Consider the following 16587-nt stretch of genomic DNA (forward strand, 5'->3'; position numbering starts at 1 on the left):
GCTTCTCAGTATATACACTCTCTTATGAAATTTGTTATTAACAACCAAACCCAATTCAAAAGCAATAGCAGTGTGCATAACTACAATACTAGGAGAAAGGATGATCTTCACTATTCAAGATTAAATCTAACTTTGGCACAGAAAGGGGTGAATTATACTGGCACTAAAGTCTTTGGTCACTTACCAAATAGTATCAAAAGTCTGACAGATAACCAACAAGTATTTAAGAAGAAATTAAAAGAATTTCTGAATGACAACTCCTTCTACTCCATAGAGGAATTTTTAGATATAAATTAAGAAAAAAAAAGAAAAAAAATATTTAAAAAATAAAAAAAAATAATAATAAAAAATAAAGAAAAACAAAAAACACAAAAAAATAAAGTTGTTATATTAACTTAAGATTGTTGTTAAATTAACCTAATTATGTCATGTATTAGAAAATTCGACTCGTTCCACATCATTACGAAATATCGTATTCATGATCCATGGAACTAGTATTAATCTAATCTAATCTAATCTAATCTACCTATGCAATGAGAATTATATAGAACAACACAAGTGCTGAAGCTCGGTTTTCTTTCATTTGTGTCAGTTTTTCTTTGGAAATCTGGCTAAATATATTGACATTTGACTTTAAGGATTTGGATTTCAGTACAGCTTCTCTGTGGCACCCCGATGCTTCATGCACTTTCGACTTTTCTACCCCTTTCTTCCAGTTCGAAAAAACCAGTTTCCATGAAAGTTTTTACCATTTTGTGAGAAAACTGAAAACGATTTTCTTCAAACATTTGTCTGCAAATTTTGCAAAAAATAACATCTTTTACCTTATTGTAATTGATCCATGCAAATTTCTGTTTCCAAGAGGGCTGATAACAGCGTTGTTTTTTTCTGGGAACAGTGTTTTTTGTCACTGACACAGTTCCGTCACTATCTGTGTCTTTGTTGTCACACACAGCACCACTAACACTGGGTCTAGCTTCACCATCGCTAACACTTGCCACATTGTCACATTTCTTCCTAATTATAAACTTGTCCATTTTAAAATGGACAGTAAGGGACGAAAGATTAACAATTAAACCGAATCACAGTAAGACTAACTGACCACTGGCGATGCCCAGCTCCAGAATATTTACGTTCGCTGCCAAATAGTGTTGATTATTGTCAGGGCCAGCTCTATGGAGGGGCCGGGGGAGGGTGGGGGGAGGGGCGAACCATGCCATCGCCCAGGGTGGCAGATTTTTTGGGGGCGGCAAATCCATCTTGCGTAAATGAAGGAATGTGAGAATAAATTGGAAATACAAATTATTCATAAAATCAATGTTCTTATTGAAAATTATCTATGGTACAGAAACAGTGTGCTCTGATTTTCAAAAGAAACGTTTCCTCCAACAAAAATGGCTTGAAATGTATTGGACTGTAACAACAAAGAGACAAATGAGTGTGATATGTGAAAATAAGGCGTCATGTATGAAATATATTGTGGGAAAAAGGGGGAGGGGGGGGGGGGGGCGCTTGACATGTTTGGGCGGGGCGGCAAAATCCCCGGAGCCGGTGCTGATTTGTGTGGTGTTGTACCTAGTCATTGTCAATAGAGTTTACAAAAATGAATGAAGAGTCTTTAACATTACCTAGTCCTTCTAGTGATCGCCATCAAATTTGGTGTTACTATTGCTCATTAGTTTCTTTTACAAGCTGCCAGCAGGCTGCTGTGGGAGGAAGTGGAGCTCGTCCTAGCAGCCAAAGCGCTACGAGCTCATGGTGAGCTTTCATTCCCGCATACCTCCATACAGTAAAAGTGTGTGAATAGTACAGATGCAGGGGACAAACCCTGTCACGACAGTTCATCATATGCAGAGGTTGGAGGAGTAGCAGAAAGGAATACACAATAGCTTGTAAAATTGGTATTTTTTTCCTACATAATCATTACATACTATTATGCAAAAATGTATGTGCAAGTTTTAACAAGTTTCTCAGTAAAGGATGAGGAAGGGGGAGAGAGCGGTGAGAAATACATGTTTGAATATTGGAGGGGGGGGGGGGGGGGGGGGGGGTGAGGCCCCTACTTTTAACTTGGGGGGGCACAAAGTACCTTGCCCCCCAAGTCGGCGCCACTGATCTCAGCCTGACATTCTGTGCTGATGATAAGATCACAAAGGCAGAAAATTTAGTTTTGTCCCTCTTTTCTTTCCGTTATCTGTGTGAAGAATAGGAAGTGGGTAGATATGCTGGTACTAGTTACCTGGTACAACACAATGAGCAGTATCTTTAGTTAAAACTTAGTTGAAACACCTGAACAAAATCCAAGAGTCTTTACTAACAGACATGTCACAGCAGGTGGCTGCATGTACTCACAGTTGTAGGATCATCACAGAATGTCTACGTGCAGTATCATCTCATGTCTAAGCATACATTCATATAATCTTGAAGTATATCAGGATTTCCTTCACACACACTCAGGGTATAGGGATTAATGCCTCCTTTTAACTACTACATAAATACCACCTGAGTGATCCCTTTATGGGTTCTTCAGAAAGATAAGCACATGAGTCATATACCACCAAATTGAATGTGATCTGTTTGTTGTTTTGAATATGGCAAATGACTGTATAATCCAGTTGAATTGAATCAGTAACATGTTCGAAGTAAACTTATGTCCTAGATTTCTGCTATCTGATTTTACCATACCGTATCATGTTGACTATTAGAATAGTTCCAGTAACAGATTTCAACAATTTGCTGTACTTTACCAAAGTTTCAGAATTTTAATTGTGTTCCAAACATGTGCCATGTACCTATAAATGCATTATAGTCAAGCATCATTAAGTACAAGTTCCTTGCCTTACACATCCGGTTATCTTCTATGTGAAGCATAGGTAAATTTAATTTCATTTAAATATGAGCACCATTGATTCAAACAGAAAATGAATTCCTATAGTATGCAATGAATCAAGATTTTTGCAAAATATAATTACCCTATTGCAAGTATCTTACAACTGAATATAAAAACTTGAGGATTATATGGACCATAAGAATGTGTAATAAATTTAAGACAATATCTCAAAGATAGAATCATTTTCTTAACATAAAAATGACTAGTGATGTAGTGAAAATTTAAACAGGCAAGTAGAATGATTTATCAAGAAAACATTTTATCAGCTGCCTGTTAAATAACACCAATAGACTTAAAAGCTTTCGAAGAGAGTTGAATACTTTAATGCTGGAGTGGAGTTCACCTTTCTGCACAAGACTAAGATTGGTATTTGACAACAGGATATGTATTACAAGTTCTGTCACTTTCCTGCTACACACAGGAAATATGAAATTCCAACAGACAGAATAATAACTGTTGTTGCTAAACAGGAAGGAAGTGATAACCTGTAACATGATAAGATCCTTGGCACAAAATCTCTTTTCATCAACAACAAATCTGTCTCACATTCAAGAACCAATGCTTGGAAAAAAGCTTACTTCACAAATGAATTGATGAAGTTTTCACTGATTGATGCAGCACTTGCTGTGTTTATTGATTTGCTTATTACAGTATCAATATAATTTTTTTTTAAAAAAAAAAAAAGGTGTTAGCATATTCAGAAGTTGACATACAAAGTGAATAAATTCGTTTCTTCAGTTTTAAAATTGGAAGAGAATATTTCAATTATTAACTGAACAGTATACAGCTGCAACACATTTCTGTAATTGTCATACATTTGTGCATCTACATTAAAGTAAATTGTTATTACACAAGTGTTTTCAATAATGTTGAGATTAAAATACATATAAAGTGACTTATCCAATGTCTTATGCATAAACTGATTTTGTAGATAAAAGGACCAATAAAAATACAATACAACACAGTCTGTCGACTGTGTGATATATTGCATAATTATATTCCTGGTTGTTATTTGGATATCATATGACATATATTCATGGACCCATGCTCTTGAAAATAGATTTGTAGCCAAAATTGTCCAATAGTAGTTTGCATGAACATTAATCTACAGTCTTAGTGTGAATATTATCATCTCATTAAGAGTCAGCTCCATAAAAGTCTTTCATAAATTAGCACCCTTAACTTGGTCTGTGTCTTGGAAATTGTTTTAAAGTAAACTGTCTAGCCAGCTGGTTGAAACGGTTTACAATATAATAATTTTTTTGTGTACATAGTGCTAATATGACAGTAAAAAGTCAAAAATCATGACTTTATGTCTATAATAATATATGTTCACAATTATACATGTCTGCAACTACATATAAGAGACTAAGCCTATTTCATTATATATATCATCAGTGATGAATCAAGATTCTGAATTCTCAATAAATAAAGATTCTTTTAAGGTATTTCACAAAACAGTGAGGAAGCAAAGCTGAAAAAGCTGGTTACATACACATTCATTAATTTCTACATTCATTCCATAGCTACAGTCTCATAGTTCAGAGAGAGAGAGAGAGAGAGAGAGAGAGAGAGAGAGAGAGAGAGAGACAAGATTCAATGTGTCAAGGCATTGCACAGAATGGGTAATACCAACAAAGTTGAAAACTACCGACAAATCAGTTTAACTTCTGTCTTTATCAGAACCTTAGAAATAGTTATTGTACTGAGATAAGAGAGCTTTATTGTCAAAGAAAAGGTTTAAAAAAACATAATATAGTTTTAGGAAATGTTACTCAACTTCATCTGCCATATGCAATCTAGTACATACTGTATTAATGAAGTCGGGCAACATGATAAGGTTCAAATGGCTCTAAGCACTATGGGACTTAACATCTGAGGTCATCAGTCCCCTATACTTAGAACTACTTAAACCTAACTAACCTAAGGACATCACACACACAACCATGCCCCAGGCAGGATTCGGACCTGCGACCATAGCAGCAGTGCAGTTCTGGACTGATCTGTCATGCACATTTGACTCAGTTTTTGATGACTTGCTGCTTAATAAATTGAAAAATTAAGGTATCAGAATAATATTGAAAAGTCTCTTACAATCATGCTTGCAAGACAGTCATCAAGTTACACAAATTTAACATAGAGAGGCTGGCATTATTAAGAAGTACGACTCTAGTTCAATTATGGTAAACTGTGATCTATACCAAAGGTCTGTCCTGGGACCCTTATTGTTCATGTCATACATTAAAGATTTGCACATAGTGCACAACATGTATCTACTTAAGTATGCTGATGAGACAGCAGTTGTTAGCTGGGAACACCACTGCAATGATCTGGCACTGAATTGCTCTAGAGTCTTAAGTGGCTAAGGAAATGATTCTGAAGGTACTTGCTTAAGCTTGAACCTCTGTCAAATGAGTCTAATGTACTTTCAACTACACCACCAACTTGAAAGAGAACAATGGAATGTTGTACAGCTAATTTTAAGATAGAAGTAGTATAATAATATAAATAAAAATGTTTTTGATCATGGACATACATGTAATAACATTCCGAGTTGAATTACAAAAACACAATATGCCTCTATTACTTATGAGTACACTGAGTCCTAATGGTGCCGATGCTTCTTTATTTGAGTAGCTCCTCATTTGTCTTTGAAGGTGGAGTCATTTGATGGGATCCATAGGTAATTTGTTAAAATTGTACATTGAGTTTACATTCATCATCCTGTAATAGAGGAAGGCTATGCCACATACTCTTATAAAGCTTTCCTGGTGTTTTTATTTTAAGGTAAGGCATCACCGATAGTTAACTAGCATGTGACTCAACAACCTGGTGCAAGTCTTCCAGCCAGATGCCACTTTGGTGTCTTACATGTCCTCTAGGCAATGGCACCCAATTTTCCCTGGACAGTCACGCATCCTAGTACTAACTAGGCCCAAGGCTGCTTAACTTCATTGATCAGCGGGGACTGATGTCACCAACATGGCAGGGCAGTTGGCAGAGTAGATAGTATAAAACAAACATGTGACATTAGGAAGCTGAAGTTAGACATTAAAATTTAGAAGATTATGCTGCTAGGTAGCAGGCATGGGGGTGGTGTAGCCCCTCTGTTGTAGGAGACATCAGATACATAAGGAGTACCATGTCACCAGCAATTTTAAACCTGGTGCTGAGCTCAATAAAGTGAAAGAAGACTTATGGGCTTTGTGTAAGGATGTTTGCAAAGAGGATGAAGTAGTTGTAGTGGGAGGGGTTGGAACAGTCTTGGTAGGAAATAGACTTATGATTTAGGCATTGGCTTGAACAAGATTTCTGCACAAATTAGGACCAATAATGTTCACTTGTACAACTGTTCCAATATTACAATCAGTCAGATCTTTACAGTGTTGTGAGATGAGTTAATAAGGGACTTGAGAGAGTGCTGATGACTGCTGACAAGTACACATTTCAGAGGTATCAATGGACTGAATCAGTAGGTCTAGCTATACTATACATGGCCCATACCTAAATAGTATTGGGAATAGATGGTTGGTGAAACTTATAAGTGACAGTACAGGAGGTGGGTCTGGGCTCACTCAAGACAAATTCTGGTAATAATATGTAGAAGAGAAAGACCTTTTATAGGATGAAGAGAGGTATGAAGTATCCTGCATGTGCAAGTTTCCTTTAAAGCTGTAGGATACATCTTACAAAAAACATACCATGTACAGATGTATGATGCTAAACTTTACTGGTATTCAACCTGTGTACATAATACTTTAAGTCATTAAAGACATTGATGTAGCAAAGAAGAGAGACACAACCTTCACTTGCAATGGTAAGATGGCGGCTAGTGTAAAAATTCGTTGTGCGTGTCCGAGAAAAAGTGTGAATTTTGCCGTGAAAAAGGAAAATTGTGACAGTTGTAAGGATGAAATTACAAAGCTCAGCGAACGGGTGTCTAGTTTACAATTTATTATCAGTTCCTTGAAGATGGATATCAAGAAACTTAAAGAAGAAAAAAGTGAACGGAACATGAAAAACTCGCGCCATGAAAGTACGAATATGTCGGAGAATTGGACGGAAGTGAAGTACAAAAGACGCAAACAGATAATACAAGATACAGAAAACGGCGAAAGAAACAGAAATATAGTGAACGAAAATTACTTTCAAGCTCTTTCGACTACGGACTGTGAAAGTGAAGTTAACAATGCGAGTGTACCATGTGGAAAATCAAACGACTTTGTGAATAAGGTAAAACATGGAATATTTCAGCAGCAGTTAAGTAAAAGATCATATGCGAAAGTGCTCACGAAAAATCTTCCACCGCTAAGCTGCTCTACTGAGACAATATCGACATGTGTTAGCAAGAAAGACATAATAAATAGTGCCAAACAAGACTTCGCTTACTGCAAAGATAGGCAGAAAACAGGCAATCTCGGAACAGCAAGTACCGGTAAAATTGAACTGTATGCCGACAGCCAAGGACGAAATACAGCCGCTGAATTTCGGCGTACATGTAGTCAGAATTTTAGTTTTAACTGTACAATAAAACCAGGAGCAAAATTCAGTGCTGCTACGTCAATGAGTCAAGAAAAAATTTCCTCATTGAGCAAAAAGGACTTTTCCATCTTCCTGGCGGGATCAAATGATATAGCTAGGAACGAAAAAAACGATCTCTTAATCTCGCTAAAAAGAAAACTGTATGAGCTGAGAGGAACAAATGTTATTGTTTTTTCAGTGCCACACCGTTACGACTTGATAGAATGGTCTTGTGTAAATAAAGAAATTGAAACTGCAAATAAAGAGATGCAAAATATTTGCAAGCGGTTTGAAAATGTAACATTTGTGAACATCAGCAACTTAGGGAAAAGATTTCACACAACACATGGTTCCCATCTAAATGTACTGGGAAAAAGCGTAATAGTAACCAAAATTTTAGAACTTGTAAATAAAATCTCAAATGTGCAGTGTGATGATAGAAAAGTCATACCTCTCATGGACAGGAAGTGTGTGTATCCTGTAGAATCCAATGTGAAATCTGCTATCAGTGAAGCTACACCTCTCCAAGACAAATGTGAAATTTTATTAATGCAAGTGAACACTCCAAATGTTAATAATTCACAGAAAGGCACAGTAGTTATGGAACAACAAACACCAGAAATAAGTGAAACAGCAGCAGCACCATCATTATCAGCAGAAGCAGCAGCAGTAACAGAACCAACAACGACTGGAGCAGCAACACAGCAATGCTTAAGGAGGAGCCAAAGGAAAAATACATCTGTGTCATTCAGTGATAATTTTTTATGGTTTCAAGCCAAGAAGAAAATAAAAATGTGAAAAACCAGCCTGCTAACTCACAGATAAGTCACAACAACATCCTATTTTTAAACATTCAGGGTCTTGAAAATAAAGTTGAAATTCTGGATGAGTCATTGCCACAGAATAAGTATTCTTTCTTATGTATATCAGAACATTGGCTTAAACCAGAACAAATACAATACTATGTACCAGAAGGTTATAAATATGGAAACAGTTTTTGCAGATCTCAGTACCGTAATGGTGGTACTGTTATCTATGTTTCAAATGAAATAGAGTGTAGAGAACTAGATCTTGGTTGGGCATGTGTAGAGAAACACTTTGAAATTACCGGGATCATATGTGATATAATGAAACTTATCATAGTATGTATCTACCATTCCCCTGACTCAGATGATAAAACTTTTTTAGATAATTTAGACAGTGTACTCTGCTACATAACGAAATGGAAACAGTATGTAACTGTAATTGGGGGAGACTTTAATTCAAGCTTTGATGTAACATGTAACAAACCCAGTGTAAATAAGTTACTGAATATGCTGAGGCAGCACAACTTCCATCATGTAAATTCAGAACCAACAAGACTACAAGCGTGCTTGGATAATGCTTTTGTCAACTGTGCTCGTGATATGTACTCCACCAAGGTAAAGGAGTTTGTTTTCTCAGACCACTCCATGTTAACAGTAAAGTTAAGACATTTTATAAAAGGAGATGAGAGCAAGGCTGGACAAAAGTTAACAAAATCTAATACCTTAATATTAACAAAACACAATCTCATAAAACTAACAAACCAGTTGAGCATAACAAACTGGGACAAATTATTTCAAAACTGTGATTCCAGTGCCCAAACAGTTTATGAAACATTCCACAATTACTTAACAGGTATTTTAAAAGCCCATCTTGTTCAAAAGAAATACCATAAAACAAGAAAAGGTAAATTTTGGTACACCAAAGAACTGGAGAATCTAAAAAATAAGCTACTGCTGTTGAAGCGCCTTGCCAAAGTAAACAATTCTAATGAAATTAAGGATCTTGAAAAAATCACTAAGAAACTGTATAAGAAAGAGTTGCAATTAGCGAAACTAAGATACAACACAAATTTCATAAAAAATAGTAAAAACCAATGCAAAACAGCCTGGTCAGTAATTAATACTGTTAAAGGTGAAGTCAGAAACTTCGACAAGACAGTCCCAATACCAGCAGATACATTCAATAAATATTTTGTAAGCTGTGCTGATGATATCAAAAAGCTGATCAGTAAACCGAATGTAACATATATAGATTATCTGAAGAGAGCAAACCCAAATCATAATAGGGCCGGATCATCATTGAAACACTTCAGAGAGGTATGCCAACATGAAGTTCTTAAAATAGTCAAAGAAATGAAAAATTCATACAGTACAGATATTTTTAATATGTCAAACAATCTATTGAAAGAAATCATACATAACATTGCAGCACCATTAACGTATTCTATAAACCTGTGTCTCATAGAAGGGTTTTTTCCTGATCCTCTCAAACTATCCAAGGTAACTCCAGTCTTTAAGAAGGGTGTCAAATCAGATCCTGCAAACTACAGACCAATTTCACTAATTCCAGTACTAGGAAAAGTCTTTGAAGGCATAATATATAAGCAGATGTATGAGTACCTAGAACTAAATGGTATGTTAAGTGCATCACAGTTTGGTTACAGAAAAGGAAGGTCAGCTATACATGCCATAGAGCTCTTAGTCAGAGACATTCTAGCAGCATTTGAGGACCATGCGCACGCACAGGTAACCTTATGTGATCTGAGCAAAGCTTTTGACTGTGTTGACCACTCACTTCTGCTCTCTAAACTTGAGTACTATGGAATATGTGATAAAAGTTTAAAACTCATCAAATCATACCTCAATAAAAGGAACCAGGTGGTGAGTTCAGGAAGTCATCTGTCAAACATACTCGAGGTTCAACATGGAGTGCCACAGGGATCTAAATTGGGACCACTTCTTTTCCTTGTACACATAAATGACTTACCAGGAAATATAGATGTAAAGACATATATGTATGCAGATGACACAACTTTTCTATCTGTAAACCATGTACTTGATAACCTTGTAAGTGATATGAAATTGGCAAAAGAAAATGCAACATCATGGTTTAATGCCAATGGTCTGCTATTAAATGAGGAAAAGACCCAGAATATGTGGTTCAGTCTATCAAAGTCTACAAAAATAGAAAAACAAAAGGCAAAGTTTTTAGGTATTGTACTTGACAACAGTCTAACATGGAACTCTCATGTAGATCACATAGTGGTTAGGTTGTCAAGAGTTATATATTTGTTGAAGAGACTGATGTGTTGTGTGACATTTGAGTATGTAAGGACAGCATACTTTGCCTTTTTTCAATCTGTTTTAAGGTATGGGTTAATACTCTGGGGAAACAGCAGAAAAATAAATGAAATTATGGTGATCCAGAAGAAAGCAATCAGAGTAATGGCTAAGGTAGATAATAGAACACATTGTAAACCATTGTTCACTAAATATAGAATTTTAACAGTAATTAATTTATATATTCTTGACAGTGTTAACTACATACTTGCTGAACTACCTAATTTAAGTGTAACAAATGAAAGACATGGCTACTATACAAGAACGTGTACTTCTCTGCTGTTGCCACAAAATAGATTAGCCAAAACTAACAATAGTCATAAGTATATGGCAATTAAAATATATAACAAATTGTCTAAAAATGGGTCAATCAAACCTGACAAATTATTTAAAGACAATGTTCATAACTTCTTGTTAACCAATCCATTCTATTCATTAGAAGAATTTTTAGAAATGCCTAATATCAACTTAAATGTGTAAAAAATTTTTTTTGTAAAATTAATAAGTTAAGTGAACTGACGAAGTCTATTGCATGTAACAATGCTGAATGATTAATAAAGAATCTGAATCTGAATCTGAATCTGGTAAAATTACAATCCCCACCAAATGCAGATAATCAGTTAGAAAAGGGACTGACTGGAGCATGCATCATCCTCCATAAATGCATGGAAGAACATGTTATCCAGCACATTAAAACATTAAAGTATTATGTACACCTAAGGATGTGGCTATAGGCCATGAAACCTGTTGTGTCCCAATAAAGATTATCACACAGCTGTACACAATGCTCTATTTGCAAGTTGTATTTCTACAACTGTGGATGCAGGAGCACAGAGTTTATATATTATTAATTTGTTGATGCTCTCATATAGTCCAATGTCCGTGTATGTGAAGTTCAACTTTTTACCTTTTATTCTCCTGGTCGTTCCTTGTTAGTTCTATCTTTCCAGTAGTTATTCCCATGATAGCTGTAATAGAGGTGGATTGGACATTACTGTTGCTGAACCTTCTTAGTTTAGAACTGAGACTGATTGCAGTAGTTGATAATGAGTTAATTTGTAACGTGTGTATTTCACACTGTATACTTTACAGTTAGATTACACAAAGTACAGCCTCATCTCCTGATACAGGTCAATAGGCTAGCATGGCTTCCATCCTTTACATTAGAATAAGATGAGAGACAATTTCAAAAGGTAAGAAAGGATCATAAAACTTTACTTTTAAGTCATGATTCTCTGACAGTTTAAATGATAAAATTGTTTTTGTTATATAGAATCAGAGTTATGTTTCCCTAATAAATACCTATTTCTTCTTACAAATTTTTTTAAATGATGCTTTTTTCTTTTACAAAATTTTTATCACTTACTAAATAACATCACAAGTTGTTTGCTGTGAGACAGTTCAATAAATTTGGAATGCAATCCAGAAAGTACAGTAAGCTCATTTCATCAAAATTGTAGGCAAATTAAAGGCAAAGTAGATGATTTGCTAATAAAGCTTGACAATGGTATCATTTATGTAGATAATATATTCTAAGGCTTCATTTGGAAGAGTACATTTTATTTGATTTCTGTGCATGGACTTCATTGGGGAAGGGAGCAGTGGCCATTTATGTCAGATGTAATGTTTCATTCGAAAAACATGACACATCAAAAAATTGTAAAGACCAAATATACAAAGTTTATGCAGAAAAGTCTGAATTTTCAAGGTACAAAACATTTCATCATTGGCCTGTACAGATCCCTCAGTTCAAACTACAGGGTTTTTCTCTCCAGATTTGATGCTGTACTAGGTTCAGTTCTTAAGGAAGACTGGGGACCTTGTTTGTATAGGGATTAAAATATGAACTTTCTGCCTATTTCTCCAGTGCAAAGAATATTAATGAATTTATTTGAATCTTGAAATCTGGTACAGAGAATGTACTTTCCAACCAGACTTCAAGGAAACAGCAGCATTAGCAAGAGCATTATCTTCATAGATTTTTCTGTAGGTGCTGGGCACAGTGCGAGAAAAATTAATAAGACCCTGTTAGACCATGTTGCACAGACAGCAATAATACAAAAAATCGAGGTGGAGTTATATCCTAAAGTAGAAAACAAAAGATTTTAAACTTTCAGTCCACTTGAAATGCAAACATTTAAAGCCAACTTCAAAGAGCTAAATTGGCATGAAGTCTACAATACAGATAACTTGAATGACAAATATAATACATTTCTTCAAATCTTTATCGCTTTCCTTAATAGTTATTTCCCATTAATAAAAGCGCAGATACTTATACATAATAAGCAACTAATCTGAATAACTAATGGGATTAGATTGTCATGTAGGAGGAAATGGGTGTGTGTCATAATATGAAGGACAGTTTGCAGCCTGATAATAGAATTTTGTTACAGACAATACTGCGAAGTGCTCAGGAGTGTCATCAGACTTGCCAAAACAATGTGTTATACAAAGAGAATAGAAAATTCTCAGAACAAAATTAAAATTATATAGTAAATTGCGAAATAAGGGTCAGGGCAGAATGTGGGTGCTCAACATGTTACTCCTCTCTTGTGTAAGAATGATTACACCAGAGTTATGTAAAATACAGGATGATTCAAATAAATGGGAAATTTTGAAAATTAAATAATTTCATGAAAAAACTTTTTAAAATATTTATTTATGACAATTAATAGTAAACATAATGCCATTTTATAATATGTATAGAACAGTACATTTTTTGAGGGTAACATTGTGCAGATGAGCTCCTTCACTAAGCGAACATTCCTCCAGTCTCTTCATTACATTGTTCATGGTTTGATGTAACTTCTCAACTGGAATTTTGGCAATTGCTCTTCAGATCTCAGTGTTCAATTCTTCCATTGAACCCACTAATAGAAATCACAAGCTCAAGAGCAGGGGATCTGGCAGGCCATTGAATGTCACCATTTCTCAAAATTAGACATTCCCCAAGCAACTAGCATACAGCAGCCATGGCTATTCATGCTCTGTGTGACAATGATCTATCTTCTTGAAAGAAGGCTATGTCAGTAATGTGTCAAAATCTCTGTACTTGTTGTACAACAATGGTTTCAAGCATGGCAGTGTAATGATTCAATGTGACTGTAATCACATGGCCATTCTTGTCCTAAAAAAAGCACACCATAAGGTAACAACATTGTGAAAAGGTAAGTTGCTACTCACTATATAGCGGAGATCCTGAGTCGCAAATAGACACAACAAAAACACTGGCACAAAATATGACTTTCGGCCAACTGGTCAATTGGCCAAAAGCTATATTTTGAGACAGTGTTTTTGTTGTGTCTGTCTGCCATTCACCATCTCTGCTATATGGTGAGTAGCGTATTTCTTTTCACAATATTGTTACACTCCATCCTGGAAGCTATAAGGTAACTTTGTTGCTGTGCAATGGGTGCTTGTGTAACCCTGTAGGATTGTCTTGTGCTCAGTATTTAAAATTTCATTTGTTAACGTATCCACTGTGGTGGAATTGGGCTATATCTGACATCCACTGTTTGTTAATAAACTTCTCATCATCATTTATCCTTTGAAGTATTACTTCATAGAATTGTTGTCAAATAACTTGAGCATTAGGATCCTGGATGATCTGAAATTTGTGTGGATGATATTGCGAGTTCTCAACTAACACTCTTTGAACAGTTGAACTATGCAAGTGTAAAGATGCTGAAGATGCTGAGTGATGATGGATTGACCAACATGGATTTCTTCTGACAGCATCTCAAACAGCTTGGATTTTGTCTGATGCATGAACAGTTCACACATGACTTGGTGGTTTCTTTTTCATTCCTGAATCAGTTTTCTCAAAATTACATATTCATATTTTAATTGTTTGTGCTGATAGAACATGATCATGGAGTCCTAAATTAAAAAGATGGCAGAATTCTCTATGTGCCCCCTCCACGCTATCATTTTTGTAAAACACTTTGATCATAAATGCATGTTGCACACCACTTCTAGGGTCCATGATAACTAAATGGCCTGTCATTGACAGGTTGGTGTATGTTATTCAGTGCCACCAATTGCACATGGCTACCAACACAACTTTCAGAATTTTCTGTTTCTTTGAATCACTCTTTATTTAATAATCACTTGTTGTCAATAATCAGCATCTTAAATGGAAATTTAAGTGTTACATGCAAACTTCTTTAAAAAGTACACAGATTTATGGTATTCTCACTCACCAGTAAAAAAAATAGATATCCAAGTGAAATAAAAAAGAACAGACTGAACTGGTTTACAGAAGAACTATCAGAAATCAGAGGAAACATGCATAAGCAAGCCTCTACCCAAGGGGCATAAAAGAGCGTGAAGATTGGTAGGTCATATCTGAAATGCAAAAAGTCCTATAAAGCCAAACTTCTTCTGGCAAAAAAGTGAGCAGTGGAAAACTATATAGAAAGGGCTCCCAATAAATGGAAGGCAAAATGGCAAATAATAAAACAAGGGAATAATGTATGTAGGCCAAAATAGGTGCAATATCATACCTATATGTAGGCTCATAATGCCAAGTTCTTTGTAAATTTGACTTGATTTTGGAATCACTGAAATAACATCACATACCTTCTCATTACATGACGTTACATTTTGTTTCCTCCTCCTCTTCTGGATGCTTCACTTTGTTTGTCAGGCATAGTAACGACCTACCTTTGTCAATAAGTAAAAAATGCATCTTCACTGTCAATAGAAGTGTTCTAGTGGATAATGTGTACAATGGTGACTTAGAATGGGACATCGGTGACATACTCAAAGAAACTATGGTACTGTCAACTCACTTTCAACAAACCCAAATAAGACTAGTTCCATTCTGTTGCAAACAAAGCACAAAAATTTACAGTAAATTAGTGTCACACACAACAACAAATTAATAACACATGAAGCCATTTTCTGCCATATTCTTCAAAATCTTTAGGTGTTCACACAGATGCTAAGCTGAATTGGAAATATCACATTATCTAAACAATAAAAAATTATCATTTGTAACAGTCACCATAAAAATTAAATCTCATCTGTATGATATCATTGTTTCCAAACCAGCATAGTTTGGCTATTTCTATTCTGCAATTTATTATGATATAAGTTTCTGTAGCAGCAGGCCAATTTCAAAGAAAACCATTATGGTACAGAGAAAAGTACTGAAAATCATTGCTGTGTCGACCCATCATCATCATGTTGATTGGTTGGTTGATTTGGGGAAGGGGACCAAACAACGAGGTCATGAGTCCCAGTGGATTAGAGAAGAATGGGGAAGGAAGTCGGCTGTGCCCTTTCAAAGGAACCATCCTGGCATTTGCGTGAAGTGATTCAGGGAAATCACAGAAAACCTAAATCAAGATGGCTTGATGCATGTGTTCATCATGTTATAGCCTTTTCAAAAAACTAGAAATTATGACTGAAATGGCACACTACATCTATTTTCTAGCATCTTGTTTGTTGTAAACTACTCTTCTAAATATGAAAGAAATAGTATATATCATAGACACAACACCACACAAAAATATGATCACCAGTGAGGGCTACACAGTGATAGTAAAACTTGAGAGATAATACAAGTTGGCCTATGTAGTCAAATTGTTAGCATTCTTGCCTTTGATGCAAATAGACAGGTTTGATTCCTGGTACATCCCCAGATTTTTTCTGAGTTAGAGTGGTCCAGTAAATGATCTACTCAGCACTTGTGAGGCCAAATAAGGAGCACTTTGAATCAAGAAGCAACATCAGGATTTGTCTACTGGCCTGAGGTATTGGTGACATGCTGATTACAAGTCAAGCGTCATAGACTGCTCCTCATACTGTATTGTAGGCAGCAATCAGAGCAGGTCTAAAGCTCTGTCCATGAATGGTGTTTAAGTTTACAAGAGATAGCATGTCTTCATTTAAACATCAAAAAGTTCCTCCTAGATATGCTTCTTTACTCTTTGTATCAGTTCTTCACTAAACCAAATATATGTGTTAGCAGTGGATAGTGTGTCAAGTCCAAAAGTGGTGAAAGGAAGTTAATTCCACAAATAC

The sequence above is a fragment of the Schistocerca americana genome, chromosome 8 (assembly GCF_021461395.2).
Source record: "Schistocerca americana isolate TAMUIC-IGC-003095 chromosome 8, iqSchAmer2.1, whole genome shotgun sequence".
Classification (NCBI taxonomy): Eukaryota; Metazoa; Arthropoda; class Insecta; order Orthoptera; family Acrididae; genus Schistocerca; species Schistocerca americana.